Source organism: Chiloscyllium punctatum, chromosome 30 (assembly GCF_047496795.1).
Source record: "Chiloscyllium punctatum isolate Juve2018m chromosome 30, sChiPun1.3, whole genome shotgun sequence".
Classification (NCBI taxonomy): Eukaryota; Metazoa; Chordata; class Chondrichthyes; order Orectolobiformes; family Hemiscylliidae; genus Chiloscyllium; species Chiloscyllium punctatum.
In genome coordinates, this window is record NC_092768.1 from 28,616,108 (window position 1) to 28,631,456 (window position 15,349).

At 42.7% G+C, this 15,349-nt stretch overlaps 1 protein-coding gene across 1 annotated transcript in view; it reads left to right on the forward strand.

Moving 5' to 3' along the window:
• Window positions 1-15,349, forward strand: part of bag6l (BCL2 associated athanogene 6, like) — a 91,253-nt gene that overhangs the window by 28,534 nt on the left and 47,370 nt on the right.

Sequence of the window (15,349 nt, forward strand, 5' to 3'; positions counted from 1 at the left end):
CACTCCTGTGCAGATCTCGTTCCTTTTGTAGCTGCGAATGCACCTCTTATTGGCTAATATTCAGTTAAATGTTAGCAATCGTGCATTTGTTTGCACATGCCTAATTTCCCATGAACTGAATGACTTGATTGGGTTTTTTTCTGAGGGCAGTCATTTGTAGGCCAACTCGGTACAGTAGATTTTTTTTAAATTCATTATCAGACGTGGAATAGAAAGTCTGAATAAGTGGAGTGGAGTGGAAGACAAGTGGTATACCACAGGATCAATGCTGGCACTCCAGCTCTTCACTGTGTGTATTTGGGTGAGAGAATCAAATGTCATATTTGCACATTTTCTGACAACATAAGCCTTGGCTGGTTTGAGAGTGGTGAGGTTATAGAGGGGTTTCAGGGCAATTTTTGTCAGTACATCTATTAAAGATAAAATGGCTCTGCTTTTTCCATTTTATTTCTGCATTATTTGTCAACTCATGCTTGGCTGGCATGGATTGAATTCCATATGTACTAATTCTAAAGTAACAATTACTGTTGAATATTAAATTATTAAACTCAGGCAAGGCATGTAGAATCCAAATTGCCAAGTTGGATTGAAGTGGTGGCTGAAGTCTTTAGCAATTCTTGATGGGATTATTCCTTGAATTTGATGCATCTCTGCACTTTCACTTTTGATTGGCCCGGTTATGGTATTGTCACAAGAGTTAGGTTTCAGTACTCTTGTCCTGTTCTTACTTCCCAATGAGGTGAAGTGAAGCACCTACAGTGGGGAAACTCTGGAATCCTCAGCACAAGTAACTGCAAGGGCACCAGTAATCCTTCAAATTTGGAAATTATACTTCCACCCTCTCTGCCTTTCACTTTGCATGTGGGTAGTATAATTGCATTTGAGATGAACCATTTAACATACTTGAGCACAAAGCCATATCAGATTCTCTGCGATATGCTGGTTTGATTTTTGGAATGACTCTTCAGAGAAGTATTCTTCGAATTGTTTAATGTAAGCTGTGTATCAGCATCTGTATCTGTCTGTCTTTGGTTCATGCATTTCTGCAGCATTGCAATTCGAGTGTAGCATTCCTATCGCTGTAAGGTATTTCAAGAGAACAGGCGAGCAGTCATTTGGAATGTACAGATAGCTGTCCAGGAACAGTGTGTTCTTTAGTCAGAATTTTAATTGATGTTATCCAGCCTTTTCTAAGAGAAAACAAACTACTGGTTTTAACCTGTAATTTGAATGAGGTAGACTCATGCATAGTTGGCATCGTTTGGTTGGCAGACCTTGAAAGATTCCTCTACTTTACCTCAGCAGAAGAATAATATGTTGCGAATGACCATCTAACAGTCCTGGAATGGTAGACTGTCACAGCACAAAGGGACTCATCTCCCATCAATTCTCCCTCTTAATCTCTTCATTCTCACTCCCTATACACTTTCCTCTTTTTTTTAAAAGAAGCCAGTTTTATTCCCCCTTTAAAAATGTCAGTGGACTCTGTCAGCAGTGGTTTGTGGCAAAACATTCTGTATTTTATCTAAAGATTATATACAAAGATAACAATTCTGATTGATTGCCTTAAATGGGTGCACTTTGTCGAACAGGCGTTTGATCACTGCTTCCTCTTGTAAACCTTCATAAGTGTGGTGACACGACCTCTGGTTATGTACCTCATTTGAACCAGATGTGTTGAGGTGGAAGATTGTGGAACTGATTTTGCCTTTGACGGACATTGTCATCACCCTCGCTGTCTCCATGCTGGGCTGGACAATGTGAAGATGTAGCAATGGTTTGCATTAGGGCCAGAGCTTAGTGACAACTGCAGCAAGCTTGCCTGGGCATTTGGCGATGGGAGGCTTGGTCTGGCTCTTATTGACTCGGCAGTTGATGACCCTTCCATTTTCACTCATGACTGGAGAACGGCCACGTGGCTGTCGCACCTTCCTCCGTACAATGAAAGCTATGTAATGCAACTGCAACCTTTTGTTTGTCGAGTGTCGTCAAACAAAAGCCTGCTGGCGACGGAAGTGGCGTGCGTGTGAAAATATCGTCTATTTTCAGAAGGAGAATGTGTTCGTGAGGAGCCAAATGATAGATGCCGGGCAGAACGTCCGAGGGAGCTATTTGGGGAGAGGATGCGAAGACCTTAGGAGAATCTTAGGCTGTGAATGGATGAATGTGAATGGAATAAAGTGAGGGTGGTCCCACCCAGCTGGACAGCGGAGGAGAGATGTCTGAGCTGGACCTTGTGATTAACCACAGGCAGATGTGGACTGGTCGAGAGGAATGAGTGGGAAACATTCACATTGGCCAAAACTGCAATATAATTTGAGACTTTGGTTTTATAAGGATGTGATACCCCCGCAAGATGTGAATCAATGGAAGGGAGAAATGGGCAAAGAAGGAACAGGAAGCTGCTTTAATAAAAAAAGACTTGCCATTTCATGAAACCAGTGGGGAATCTTTTCATTGTTTTGTTGCGAAATGTATTGCCAGTAAAAGGACTGGGTTTGACTAATTCATGGAAATTGAAGTGCTGCTGATTGGATCCGAGCAAAACTGTGATGAAATTCACAAAGAAATAGAGTTAGCTTAAAGGCCAAAATCTTGCCTAAGCAAGTAGTCTATCCCCACGCAGGCAAACACAATCCATTAGACAGGCGTCTGCAACTTTTAAAACAAGTTCTGAGATGTAATTAAAATTTGTTTTTTCCACTTAATTATTTCCCCTGCATTGCGAAACCTTCCCACAGGCTAGAGGCGCACACTGCAAAATGCCACCGAAGATGAGAACAGAAAGGAAGAGGGAACAGATGGAACATAAAATCTGAGGCTCCAGAAAAATGTTGGTTTATTTTGTAGAGATGAATTAATGGAAATAGGGTGGGAAAGTGCAGCAGTGGCCTCTAAACTCAAACAGTCGCATTACTGACCAGAGCTGCCTGCTGACTGAAGATGCAGAAAGCATGGTTGGGCATCTGCTGGTTACAGTACCAGCAGTGTGATGAAACTGAAGAATAATACTCATTAGAAACGCAGGAGCAAGAGTAGACTGTTCAGCCCTTGAGGCTTGTTCCACCATTCAATGAGGTCATAGCTGATCTGTAGCCTTTGCAATGCAGGAGAAATGCCTGCCTTCAACCCTTTGTTTAACAAAAAAAATCTCAGATTTAAAATTAACAACTGATCTTGCATCCAATTTCGTTTGTGGAAGTGAGTTCCAAGCATCTTCCGCCTTGTGTATAGAAATGCTTCTAACATTTCTCTTGAATGGTCTGACCCTATTCTCAGAGTATGGCCATGATTCTAGAAACCCCACTCATGGAAATAGCTTATCATGCCAATGTCTTGAAGAACTTGATCACATTGCTCCTTATCCTTCTAAATTCTAGAGAAAGCTGGGCGAATTTATATAATTTCTCCTCAAACTTAACCCCTGAAGTCCAGGTCTCATCCTTGTAACAGTGTAGTCCTTCCAAGTCCAGTGTATCCTTCTTGAGCTGTGGTGCTCAGATCTGCTCCCAGTACTCAAGGATTTTGTACATTGCAGCATAACTTCTGTGACCATGTACTCCAGTCCTCTAGACATCAAGGCCGACATTCCATTAGCTTTGTGGATTGCTTTCTATACCTGTTCACGACATTGTAAAGATCCATGCACCTGAGCCCCCAGGTCTCTTTGGATATCCACTGATGCTGTTGAAAATAGCTTTGGGGGCATGTAACAGAGGTGTTCAAAATCATGAAGGGTTTGGTCAAATAACCAACGTGAAAAGAGACTTGCACAGAGCTGAGGGTTATACCAAAGTGCTTCACAGGCAATTTGAACTGTGATAATATGGAGCCCCACCCACACAATAGGAATAATAATGACAAAGAGGGTTGGTAACCAGAGGACACAATGGCCATTTCTTTACTGTGTTCATTCCCAACACAAGAGCTGTAGTAATTCAGGAGGATGGCTCACCATCATTTTCTTGAGTGTAGTTATGGATGAGCAACAGATGCTTGCCTTGCCATTGTTGTTTATATCTTAAAATAAAATGAATTTAAAAAATAGAACCAGCTTTTGTATTTTTTTACAACCTGAAATAAGGTACCTGAAAGGAGAGTTGAAGCAGATTGAATAGCAAAATTCTAAAGACTTTTTTGACTGTATGTTTGAATGGGAAGTGTTTGCGGGGCAATGGAAAAAGAGCCCAGTACTTGGGAGTAATAGGATAACACTTTCACCAAACATGTGCAGTGAGCTGTATGAACAAAGACAGCTTTGATGCCTATTTTGGATGAATCAGCAAGATATTTTAGGGATAAAAGCAAAATATTGCAGATGCTGGAAGTCATAAATCAAATAAAATGTGCTGGAGGAACTCAGCAGGTCTGGCAGCATCTGTGAAGAGAAAAGTGAGTTAAAATTTCAACTCCAGGATGACTACTTCTGAACGAAAAGGAGGTTGAAAATTGTAGTTTTTAATACTGTGGGCTAAAGGGGAGGAACAGCAACAACAGATTCTGAAGTGCCCAGTGCAAAAAGCAAAGGCTGTGATACTGGAGGTCAGGGAGGATGCCACGCCAAGGTAGTCAAGGAAATGGTCCAAGTGCCAGAAGATGGGATTAGGGCAGTTAGGTGTTTGTTTTTGACCAGTGCAGAGTTGATAGGCTTCAGGGCCGTTTTTCTGTGCTGTAGACTTCTCTGGCTGTACAAGGAGTTCATTTGTAAGACCGGTGTAAATGTTAGCTGTGAATAAAGGAAAAAAAATGGGGTTGGAGTTTTGTTTGAGTAAAAAGGAGAACCCGTTGGAGAACCCCAGTGGAAGAAATCTGGCCGATGTGGGGAAACTGGGAAAGTGGAACAGACTCTTAGTAGGAAGCAAGATGTGGGAAAGTGTATTTAAGGTAACTGTGGGAGTTAGTAGACTTGGAATGAGTATCAGTGGAAAGCCTGTCCCCAGAATTTGTAGGTTATTAGCCTGTATAGGAAATTGACCTTGTAAAATAGCACCAAATTATGAAAAGGTCAAAGAAAGACTTGTATTTAAGCAATATTTTGTTTTGACTATTGGACCTATCAAAACGTTTTGCTGCCAATGTGGTGTAGTCACAGTTGTTGTGAAATCTCATGGTCATTCTGTGCACAGGAAGCTCCCACCAGCCATGTGATAATTGTTGGTTGATTTTATTTTGTGACGTTGATCGTGGGATAAATATTGACTGGAACTAAGGAGACCTCCCAGCTCTTGCTGAAATTAATGTCCTGAGATTTTTTTTAAAAACCGCCATTAGAACAGCTGAACTGGGCCCAGGTTTAACCTTTGACCAGAAAGACGGTTGCATTTAACTCTGTGCAGCGCAGGACAGCAATGGAGCGTCAGTCATGCAAGCTCAGCCCTTTGAGTGGGACTCGAACACATAGCTTTGTGATTCACGAGGAAGACTGCTACCAACTGGGGCATGGCTGATGCCTTTATTAGTGTGGGAGCCCCCCCCCCTTCTAGATGGGGTTAAAGGGAGTGAGTTGATTGATTCTGGGATACAATTCTGGGGGAGCCGTGTGGTTACAGGCAAGGGATCTGGGTCTGCAACTACTTATGAGTCAGCTATCCGTATCACAGAATACTAATCCTGCCGCCAGCTAACAGATTCACAAGGAGAGGTGGGGAGATGAGAACCCATGGATGGCAGATTTTAAGATATACATCCTGGATACTTTCCCCACTTCTTATCGGGGCCACACAATTTTCAATTAACTGCAGTTAATTCCCAGGTGAACTGGCCGGCGCCACTGTGTCACATTAAATGGCATAGAAGGTTGCCAAGAATAACAGCTACCGCCAGCATAGAATCCAGCCAAAAGTAAAAGATCTCAATCTGCACATTTCTGCATTTACCAGAGAGAGAGAGAGACATTTTGAAGCAATTTCAAGGCAGAGTCTTAATCTTGTTAACAGTCGACAACTCGGCACTTGGCATAAGTTTGCTTGTTTGTATTATCTGAACTCTTGACTGCAGATTTGTGCCAGATAGTCATTACTCAATATGTAAGGCAAATTCCTTTATTAAAACCCAGTCTATAATTCATTCTCAAGAATCCATTTGTAAAGTATCTGAATAAGAGCTGAAAATGTGTTGCTGGAAAAGCACAGCAGGTCAGGCAGCATCCAAGGAACAGGAGAATTGACATTTCGGGCATGAGCCCTTCGATTCTCCTGTTCCTTGGATGCTGCCTGACCTGCTGTGCTTTTCCAGCAACACATTTTCAGCTCTGATCTCCAGCATCTGCAGTCCTCATTTTCTCCTCAAAGTATCTGAATACCCTTGATTAATGTCAGTCTTCCTTTGGCAGTTTTGCAACACAGGTGTTTGCAAACCCATTCTCTCAAAATTCTGAAATTGAACAGTGCAAAGAATTGAGTCAGTAGATGCGAAGTACAGTGCACTGTGATGTAGTACAGTTTCCTGCAGTGTCCTTTACAGGTATTTTGCTGTATTTGGCAAGAGAGTGAGCCTTAAAAATCAATTTAATTTCGGGGATATATGCTATCACTGGAGCGCACACATGGCTTGCATTTGCATCTTGCAGCGCAGGAGACCATTCAGCCTATTATGCCTATTCCAGCTCTCTGAAAATAGTACCTAACAGCGCCATAATCCCCTGCTGTTTCTCCATACGTCTGCACATGTCACCTTTCCCTTTTTAAAAAAAATATTGACTTGCTTATCAACAGATTATGACTGGAGTCTCGAGAACAATTAAGCATATGTCTCTTGGCTGGATTTCCTTCTCCCCTCATTTATCAATCCCTTTTCATTCCACAGACATTGAAAACCTGAGCTGGCATAACTCCACTGAGGCCAGTTGCCCTTTATTTACACATGGAGAGTCCTTGACACTGATCCAGCTCCCTCAGAGAGAGCTCTGAGTGAGCAGGACCTCTGACACTCCTGTTTATATCTGTCGGACAGGGCTGCCTGATTAGACCAGATAAGCAAGCCCAGTCAGGGAACTCATTCTGTAAGGTACACACGGCTGAACTTGTAACAATCACTACATCCCTCTCTGCTAAGTCCACAGCCGTATCTTTTTGTAGCTGCTCCTGGAGCGTTTTAGTTTCGGTTCAGGTTCCTCCAACTCTGCCTTGGGATGCAAACACAGTAACTCACCTGTTGCACCCAGAGCATCTCTGAAGAAATTCATTCTCTTCGTCAGGCGGCAAAGATGTCGAGGCAGTGACATCCGCTGTGTCCATCTCAGACTCTGAGGTTACTTCTACACTTGACGGAAAGGTAGAACCCACAGGTTCCAGAACAATCAGAAAGGCTGCCAAGGGCCAAAGAACATTTTGCTCTTGCCATGTTTGCAAGTTTGCAGCATCTCTGGACCTGACCTTGCGTCGGCCATACCTTTTCCCCATGCAGGCCCATTCCCATGGTTCCGACACCAAACTTTGCCCCCTGAAGTAAACTGTCTCTCTCACTTAGCGGAGCCTTGTGTCTGCCATTGACCTTCCTGATGCTATCTGTCCCTTCCCAGTCTGGCAAGGGTGTCCTCTTGCATGAGAGTACCCTGTAACTCATATACTATGTTTACCGCATTTTCCAATGATAAAGCCAGTTGTAATGCCTGGTTAAAGTCCAGTTGGGTTTCAGCTAGTCGGAGCTTTTGCATCATTAATCCCACATGCCAAATGGTGCCTCAGCATCTCATTAAGGGTTGAACCAAAGTCACATGCTTCTGCCAGTCATCTTAACCTAGTCAAAAATCCCAACAGGGATTCCAATTCTTGAATAGCCTTGTAAAACTGATTGCATCACAGAGTTAGAGATGGCTTGGGGTCATAATATTTTTTTGACTAAATCTGTCAGCTCTTGAAAAATATCTGGTGCGTCTGGGAAAATTGGGCTCCTAATAAACCAAAAAAGCTGCCAGTTCATGAGCTATCAGGAGAATCGCTCAATGCTTTTTGTCAGCCCAAATGTCCTTTGCCCAGAAAAAATAATGCATTCCTTTGGGTCTCAGTTTTCAAGATCGAACAAGTTGAACTTCCCAGATCACTGCATGATGACACAAACGCTTAACCCAGCTCAAAGTTGTGACTGTTACAAGTGAATTTCTTCAGGTGCGTGCTTTTCTCTCGTTGCCACTGAAGAAGCTCCATGGAAACCGACACCTGTCACTAAATTGCCCTTACCTGCATACGTGGAATCCGTGACACTGGTCCACCTTCCTCAGAGCTGGCCCTCATTGTGAGCAGGGATGTCTGACACTCCTCCTGTCAGCCAGGGCTCCCTGATTGGAGCAGATTAACAGCCCCAGTCAGGGAACTCATTCTTTGGGCTCCACCTAGCTGACCTCATTCCGATCACAACATCAGCTACTGCCTTGCTTCAGATCACATGATGAATTATGGAAGACCATTCTACCCAGTATTGCTGATGCATCCATATGGCCTTTATTTCATTGTAGCAATATATCTCAGCAAATGTATTTTGCAAGGTACAATATAGAATGTTCTAAACTGAGCTCTCCTTACTTAATTGAACAATTCATTGAACCTTAAGCAGTTTAATACTCTTTGTCACCCCCACCGCACCCAACTCCTGTTTTATGGTCTGTTTTCATTACAGTTCCAGAAAGATAGGTGATGTACGAGGCTCGAGACAAATGAAAAAAATGTATGAATACAGGGCGTTGGTCAGACTCAATTTGCTGCATTTGTAGCATTTCTGGTCACCTACTTATACAAGTGTGTTCCAGCTATTGAGAATAAACTGCATTTTTAAAAAAATCTAGTAACTTGCATCTCTGAAAATAACGCCTTCCTTGGAGTATGGTTTCACAAGTCCTCTCTAACAGAGTATTGAATACAGGAGTTGGGAGGTCATGTTGCAGTTGTACAGGACATTGGTTAGACCACTGTTGGAATTTTACGTGCTGTTCTAGTCTTCCTATCAGAAAGATGTTGTGAGACTTGAAAGGATTCAGGAAAGATTTACAAAGATGTTGCCAGCGTTGGAGGATTTGAACTATAGGGAGAGGTTGAATAGGCTAGTGCTGTTTTCCCTGGAGCGTCAGAGGCTGAGGGGTGACCTTATAGCGGTTTATAAAATCATGAGGGGCATGGATAGGGTAAATAGGCAAAGTCTTTTCCCTAGGGTCGGAGATTCCAGAGCTAGAAGGCATAGGTTTAGGGTGAGAGGGGAAAGATCTAAGAGACCTAAGGGGCAACTTTTTAATTCAGAGAGTGGTACGTATATGGAATGAACTGCCAGAGGGGAGTGGTGAGGCTGGTACAATTGCAACATTCAAGAGGCATTTGGATGGGTATATGAATAAGGAAGGGTTTGGAGGGATATGGTCCAGGTGCTGGCAGGTTGGAATAGATTGGGTTGGGATATGTGGTCGGCATGGACGAGTTGCAACGAAGGATCTGTTTCCGTGCTGTACGTCTCTATGACTCTATATCTTGCTGCAAGGGGGCATTGTTCATACCTCAGTGTGAAGAGTGAGCATCGCATCGTTCCATCATATTGGCCAGTTTCCTAGATTCTGATAGTTATCCTCAATTACTCGTGCCTCCAGAAGGAGTCACCGTGTAGTGATGATTGGGGAGCTGTTACCATGTTCCTCACATGCAGGCCAGCGATTCTGAGGAAGCATCTTGTGCTCGGCTTAACATTGCTGTGGTGATGCAATCTTGGAGCTCCCTGTGCTGAATGGGATTTAATGAACCCAGGACCAAAAAGGTTAAGACAACATCATGATGTCTTCTGTGGAGTCGAGCAGTGCAACGCTGTGATGGAATGGAAACGTGCCGGAAAGAACTAGATAAATTTTGCGATAATTTAGAACTTGGCTCTTGCGAACGTTATCACCTGCAAGTTCTCCAAGCCATGCCCCAGTGTGACTTGGAAATATATGGCCATTCATTCACTGTTGTTGAGTCAACATCCTGGAACTCTATTTCAAACAGCACTCAAACACCACATGGACTGCAGCAGTTCAAGTCAACATCCCAACACTGAATTAAAGAAAGGAAGATTTCCTTAACAAGGGACATGAAGATGTAATTAAATGTGATTGCTATTTGCAAGGAAGGAGAACTTGTTAAATCTAATCTATCGTTTCTGGTTCTGAAACATTGATGAACTTCTTGAGATGCTTATCAAGTAATCTTTGTATTCTTTACAAACATGAAAACAAATTGGCCAACCTGCTTAAAACACACTCTGCTGGATTCCATGAATCATTCTGAATTAACCTTCCACTGACTGATTTAAATCAAAAATATTCCAAGAATGCACAACGTTAACCATTCTGTAAAAGAGAGCTTTGCTGTCACAAAGTATGTTGCTTGAAACCTTAAACCTTTCGAGATGATAGCTGGCCTGTGCACGAGCAGAATTGTCAGTGGTGTTTTAGTTGATATTTCAGCCTCACTTTTTCTCTTTGTTTCATTCGTTCAGCTCTGTCAGTTGTCACTTCTCACTGCCTTCTGTAAGTTTCCTTTCTGAATTTTCTCTCTCCTAATCCAACCTTTAGATCAGAAGGCAGCATCCATGTGATGTTAGTTCTGCACTCCCTTTTTCTTTTTACACCTACTTCACATACCTAATTCCTCTTTACCATTATTGTTCACGACCTTGGTCTTTTGCTCCGGGCACGTTCACAGTCAGTTCCGCTTCCTCCTCCTCCTCCCACTCTGTCTGCTGCATTAAAAAACACCATTTTCCAGCTCCTTTCAGTTCAGATGAAGTCGAGCTGCACTTGAAGTTTTCAGTCTGTTTTTCATTTGAAGCCATTACCTTCACTATTTCTGTATTTGTTGTTGAATATATTGTGCTTTTTTTCTCACTCACTATTCTATACGTGGTTAAGTCAGATATGCAGGCTGAAGCACCATTCCTAAGACTTGAATGAATCTATGTGCACATTCCTAGTGCAGTGCTTGAGTTAGTCATCTTTGGATCAGATGTTAAAGTGCAATTCTTCCCTATCAGGTGGATATAAAAGATCTCAAGGCAGAGGATATGTCCTGGTGTCCTGACATACATTCATCCCTCAAACATCTCCTAAAGCAGATAATCTGGATCTAACTTGATGCTATTTGTAGGAAGTGGCACTACGCAAGTTGATTGCTGCATGTTTCCACGTTCCAGCAGTAACTACACCTCCAGAAGTGCATCAGTGGCTGTAGGACACTTTGTAAAATGTCCTGAGAATGTGAAATGCACCACATAAATCTTTGTGGCAGTTTATAAGGCAAAATAATCCCAGGCAGTCTTTATTGGGAAGGGAGGGTCACAACAATGTCAAGCAGTCAGCAGTAGGCTGTTGCTGCCTTTGTAAGGACAAAGATACGACCGTTAAATGTGGAATTGAAGGAATTAACTAACCTTGGCCAGTCCAAGACTATGCCTTGGCTAGAGCTGGGTGACATAGAAAAGCATGCAAGTGTTGTTGGGCAACGAATTGATTCAGCTGCCTTGTTATCAATGCTGCTGTTTCAAATACAACAGCAATAGCAAAGACTCCGTACCTGACTGAAAACCTGATAACAATGGAATTGTCTCCTTTCACTTCATACCTGATGGTGTAGTCAGAATGTGAAGTAAACATACATTTATATGACCTTTCACCTTTCCCAGAAATGTCTGAAATTGCAGTCAGTTTTAAAGCTCATTCACCATTGTCCATGCACGTGTAAGAGAAATTGTATGTTCTTTTGATATGGCAGTATTGTGCAGGGGTTTCAGGTAAAATTGTAGCTTTTTCATAACTGCGTTGACCAGCTGCATGCTTCAACTAAAACTCTGAGGTGATTTATTCCCTATTCCTGGAGAGGAATGTTGATGGTGCCTGAGAGAGTGCTCACTGCACAGTACATGTGCGGCTGCCTCGTGATCTTTTTCTGACTGCACAGGAAGCCCTGAGTTGTGAGCCATGCTAACGTGTGTCCATTGTGCTGTGTACAGTTTTAGTCTCCTTACCTAAGGGAAGATAACCTTGGCTTAAAAGTGGATTACTTGACTGACTCTGAATTAGCACATTACCTTGCGTGGAAGATGAAGTCAGTTAGGCCTAATTTTTCTGCAGTTTGGAAGCGTGAAAGGTGATCTTGTTGAAACATGTAAAATTCTTTTGGGCTTGATAACATAGATGCTGGGAGGACATTTCATCTAAGCTAGGGATGCTCACCGCTTTGTTAAGTGGTTGGACATTCAGGGCAAATGTGAAGAAAAAGTTTCTCAGTTGAAAGGTGGTGAATTTTTGAATTCTAACCAAGAGATCTGTGAATCCTCAATTCTTGAGTATGTTCATGTCAGGTTTCGTTGATTCCGTTTGTTTCTAAGATAGTACGAGAAGGTGGAGTTGAGGTGGAAGAATTCAGCCTGTTTTCTCATGCTTGTATGCGACAGGGCCCCACTTGCTAGCTGTACCAGTAACCTAGGCAGAGATTCGCAGGTAGGGTGCTCCTTACAGGTGTATCGAGGCTGGGAGTAGCTGCTTATTTTGTGATTGGTGCTTTTTTCCTTCCTTCCTTCCTTCCTTCCCTCCCCTTTGCACTCCTGAAGAGTGATGGATCGTCGATGGATGTGCACATCAATGTGGAACAGAGTCCCATCCAGGTAACTTTGTGTTCTGTCTTTTCTTTGCCCTCTATGTTTCACTGTGTCTTTTCCCCTTCTTGTGCCATCTTGTTAATCCCATCATTGACCCATGCTGCTTCTGCCTTATTCATCCATGTTTGTAGTTAGCATGTAGGCTGAGGATGTACAATTCTTAGAGAAAGTACAGTGCAGCAAAATGTAACTGAGCTCAGTAGGCATGTATGTCATTCCCTGGCTGCTGTTCTCTAAAGGAAATGGGGTGGAGAATCAGTTTGGGCAATGATTTGCTGAGGGGTCTGGAAACAGAAATCCTTCACCATGTATTTAACGTTGAAATCATTTGTGCTGTGGCTGCGCCTTACCTTGTGCATTTCCAGCAACTTAACATGGATGCTGATCAATATGTTTTGAGTTGAGTGCTTCAGGTACTTTCATTGTGTGTCTAACCTGGAATATACTGTAGTTACAAACCTGCACTTGTCATATTTGTGCACCTCATTGGCACATCTATCACTAATATTGAGGTTACTCTGAATATTTTTCTCCTTCTCCGCTTCAGAAATTACTTTGTTCTTTATAAGTCTTCTGAATTATGGGAGGAAATTCTAACAAGTGTCTAACCTAAAAGCATGAGGCAGTGTGAACTATGAGAAGCTCGGACATCAAACCAAGGTTCTGATCAAGATTTCTCTCCCTAAAATTATCACTTAAGAACAAGATAGGTGAACTAGACTTGATTTCACTGCTGTTTGTGTGATGTGCACAAATCAGCTGTCATGTTTCTTGCTTTTCGGTGGTGACTATACTTGAAGTGTTCTTAATTGGCTTCAAAGCACTCTGTGAAGTCGTGAACTTGTGAAAAGTGCTATATAAACAAGTCTTTGGTACTTTATTAAGCTTTTTAATGGAAGTGTGGGATCTGGGGTGCTTAATATTTGGTGCAAGTGGAACTCAAATATTTCCTCTGCAAGTCATTTAATTTACTCTTTCAGATGATACTCTCTCAAAATAAAACACACTTTTGTGCCTTCTGAAAGGCGATGTTACTCTCTCCATGATGGAAAGGTATTTTTGCAGAAACATCCTTGAGGTATGCAGCAATATAATGTGTTAACAAGCCAGCAGCGATGCTACAGAAATCTGGTGGCCTGGCCGACTGCCCCAAGATGTTGGATTTACATACAGGTAGACGCTATTTGCTTTGAGTTGAGTTTGGGTAGGTAAGCAACAATTATCTTGTTAGCAAGGAGGAAAGGGATCAACATCACTGATTGCGTTCTGCTTTTCGTGGTATCTCGCTCGAAAACGTGTGTGCAGGTGCGCATCAGATTTTTTTGGATAGCTTTGCAAGGTCTGCTGACGCATGACAAACTTTGTAAGGAGGCACTTGAGGGAGCAATGCATTAGAGCAGAGTAGTGCCATTTGAGAGGAGAACAATATGACATTGGAGGAGAGGAGAGAAACCACAGTTGAATTTGGGTGTTACTTACAATTGTCGGTTGTTAAGTAACTTCTCGTTTAATTCACTGGTGGATATGGGCCGGCAAGTCATCCTCTGGATACAACTGAGTGGCTTGCTAGGACATTTCAGTAGGGGTGGGTGGGGGGGGGGGGGGGTGGATTTGGGCAGTGAGAGTCGGCCACATTGTTGTGGATCATGAGTCACATGTCGACCAGACTGGATAGTTTCCTTCCCTAAAAGACTTTAGTGAATCAGCTGGGTTTTTCTTAACAACAATCAATAATGATTTTATGTTCATCATTAGATTTTTCATTTGAGGCTTTTGTTGAATTTGCTCAGTGGGATTTGAAACTGACACCCCATAACTTTACCTGGGTCTCTGGATGACAAGTCTAGCGACAATACCACTAAGCCATTGCCTCCCCTTGACTGAAGTGTTGCTTTCTCATGACAGCTAGGTTTGTGTGTCAGTAGTTCTGCTAATTGTCATTTGCGGGCTGGTGTGTTTCTACCTTTTTTTATAATTTCTGGCACACAGAGAGGTCGTGTCACCTCTGACTACCAACACATGATTCTGGGGCTTGCAATCTTTCATCTGATTCCCTTCTCGCCCGAGTTGTACAGAGAGAGGGAAAGAGTGCAAGCGAGCCCTGCTTTCCTCTGTAACCTTGCCCATTCTTACATTAGCAGGAAGATGAGTACAACCTGTCTGGTAGGCAGTAGTGAGGCAAGCCCAGAATCGGTGGAGGAATGGCTGGCCTTTCCTTGGAGGATGAGGTGCAGTTTGCTGCTATTGTCTCTGTCTTGTGTCTTGCACACTTCAGGATGGAGAAAATACTCAGTGCCTTCCAATACCATGGCTAATTTCATTGTATAATGTTGTATAATTAAATTAATGTGGAGTAGGAGGACATTGTGTGTTTGTCCATTTGAAAGAGATACAAGAGGCCTGTTGAGAAGCAGCAACATTATTTTGACCACTCCTCAGTAATGATGGAGGCATTAGACCAGGTGCACAAAAGCTTTGCAGGATGGTACCAGATGTGGCAAGTTATGACCATTTAGGGAAGTTCGGGGAAAGTTAAAGTGTGACCTGAGTGACACAGTTAAAATACGCAAGTGTTTGATAAAGCAGATGTACTTGCTCTTGTGGGGGAAGTTTAGAACTAGAAATACAAGATGGAGAAGCAACTTTACCCACAGAGTGATTAAGACATTACTACCACAAGGAGTGCATGGGGCCAGTAGCACAGAAGGGGTAGAAGAATACGTACGTGAGGTTCCACAGG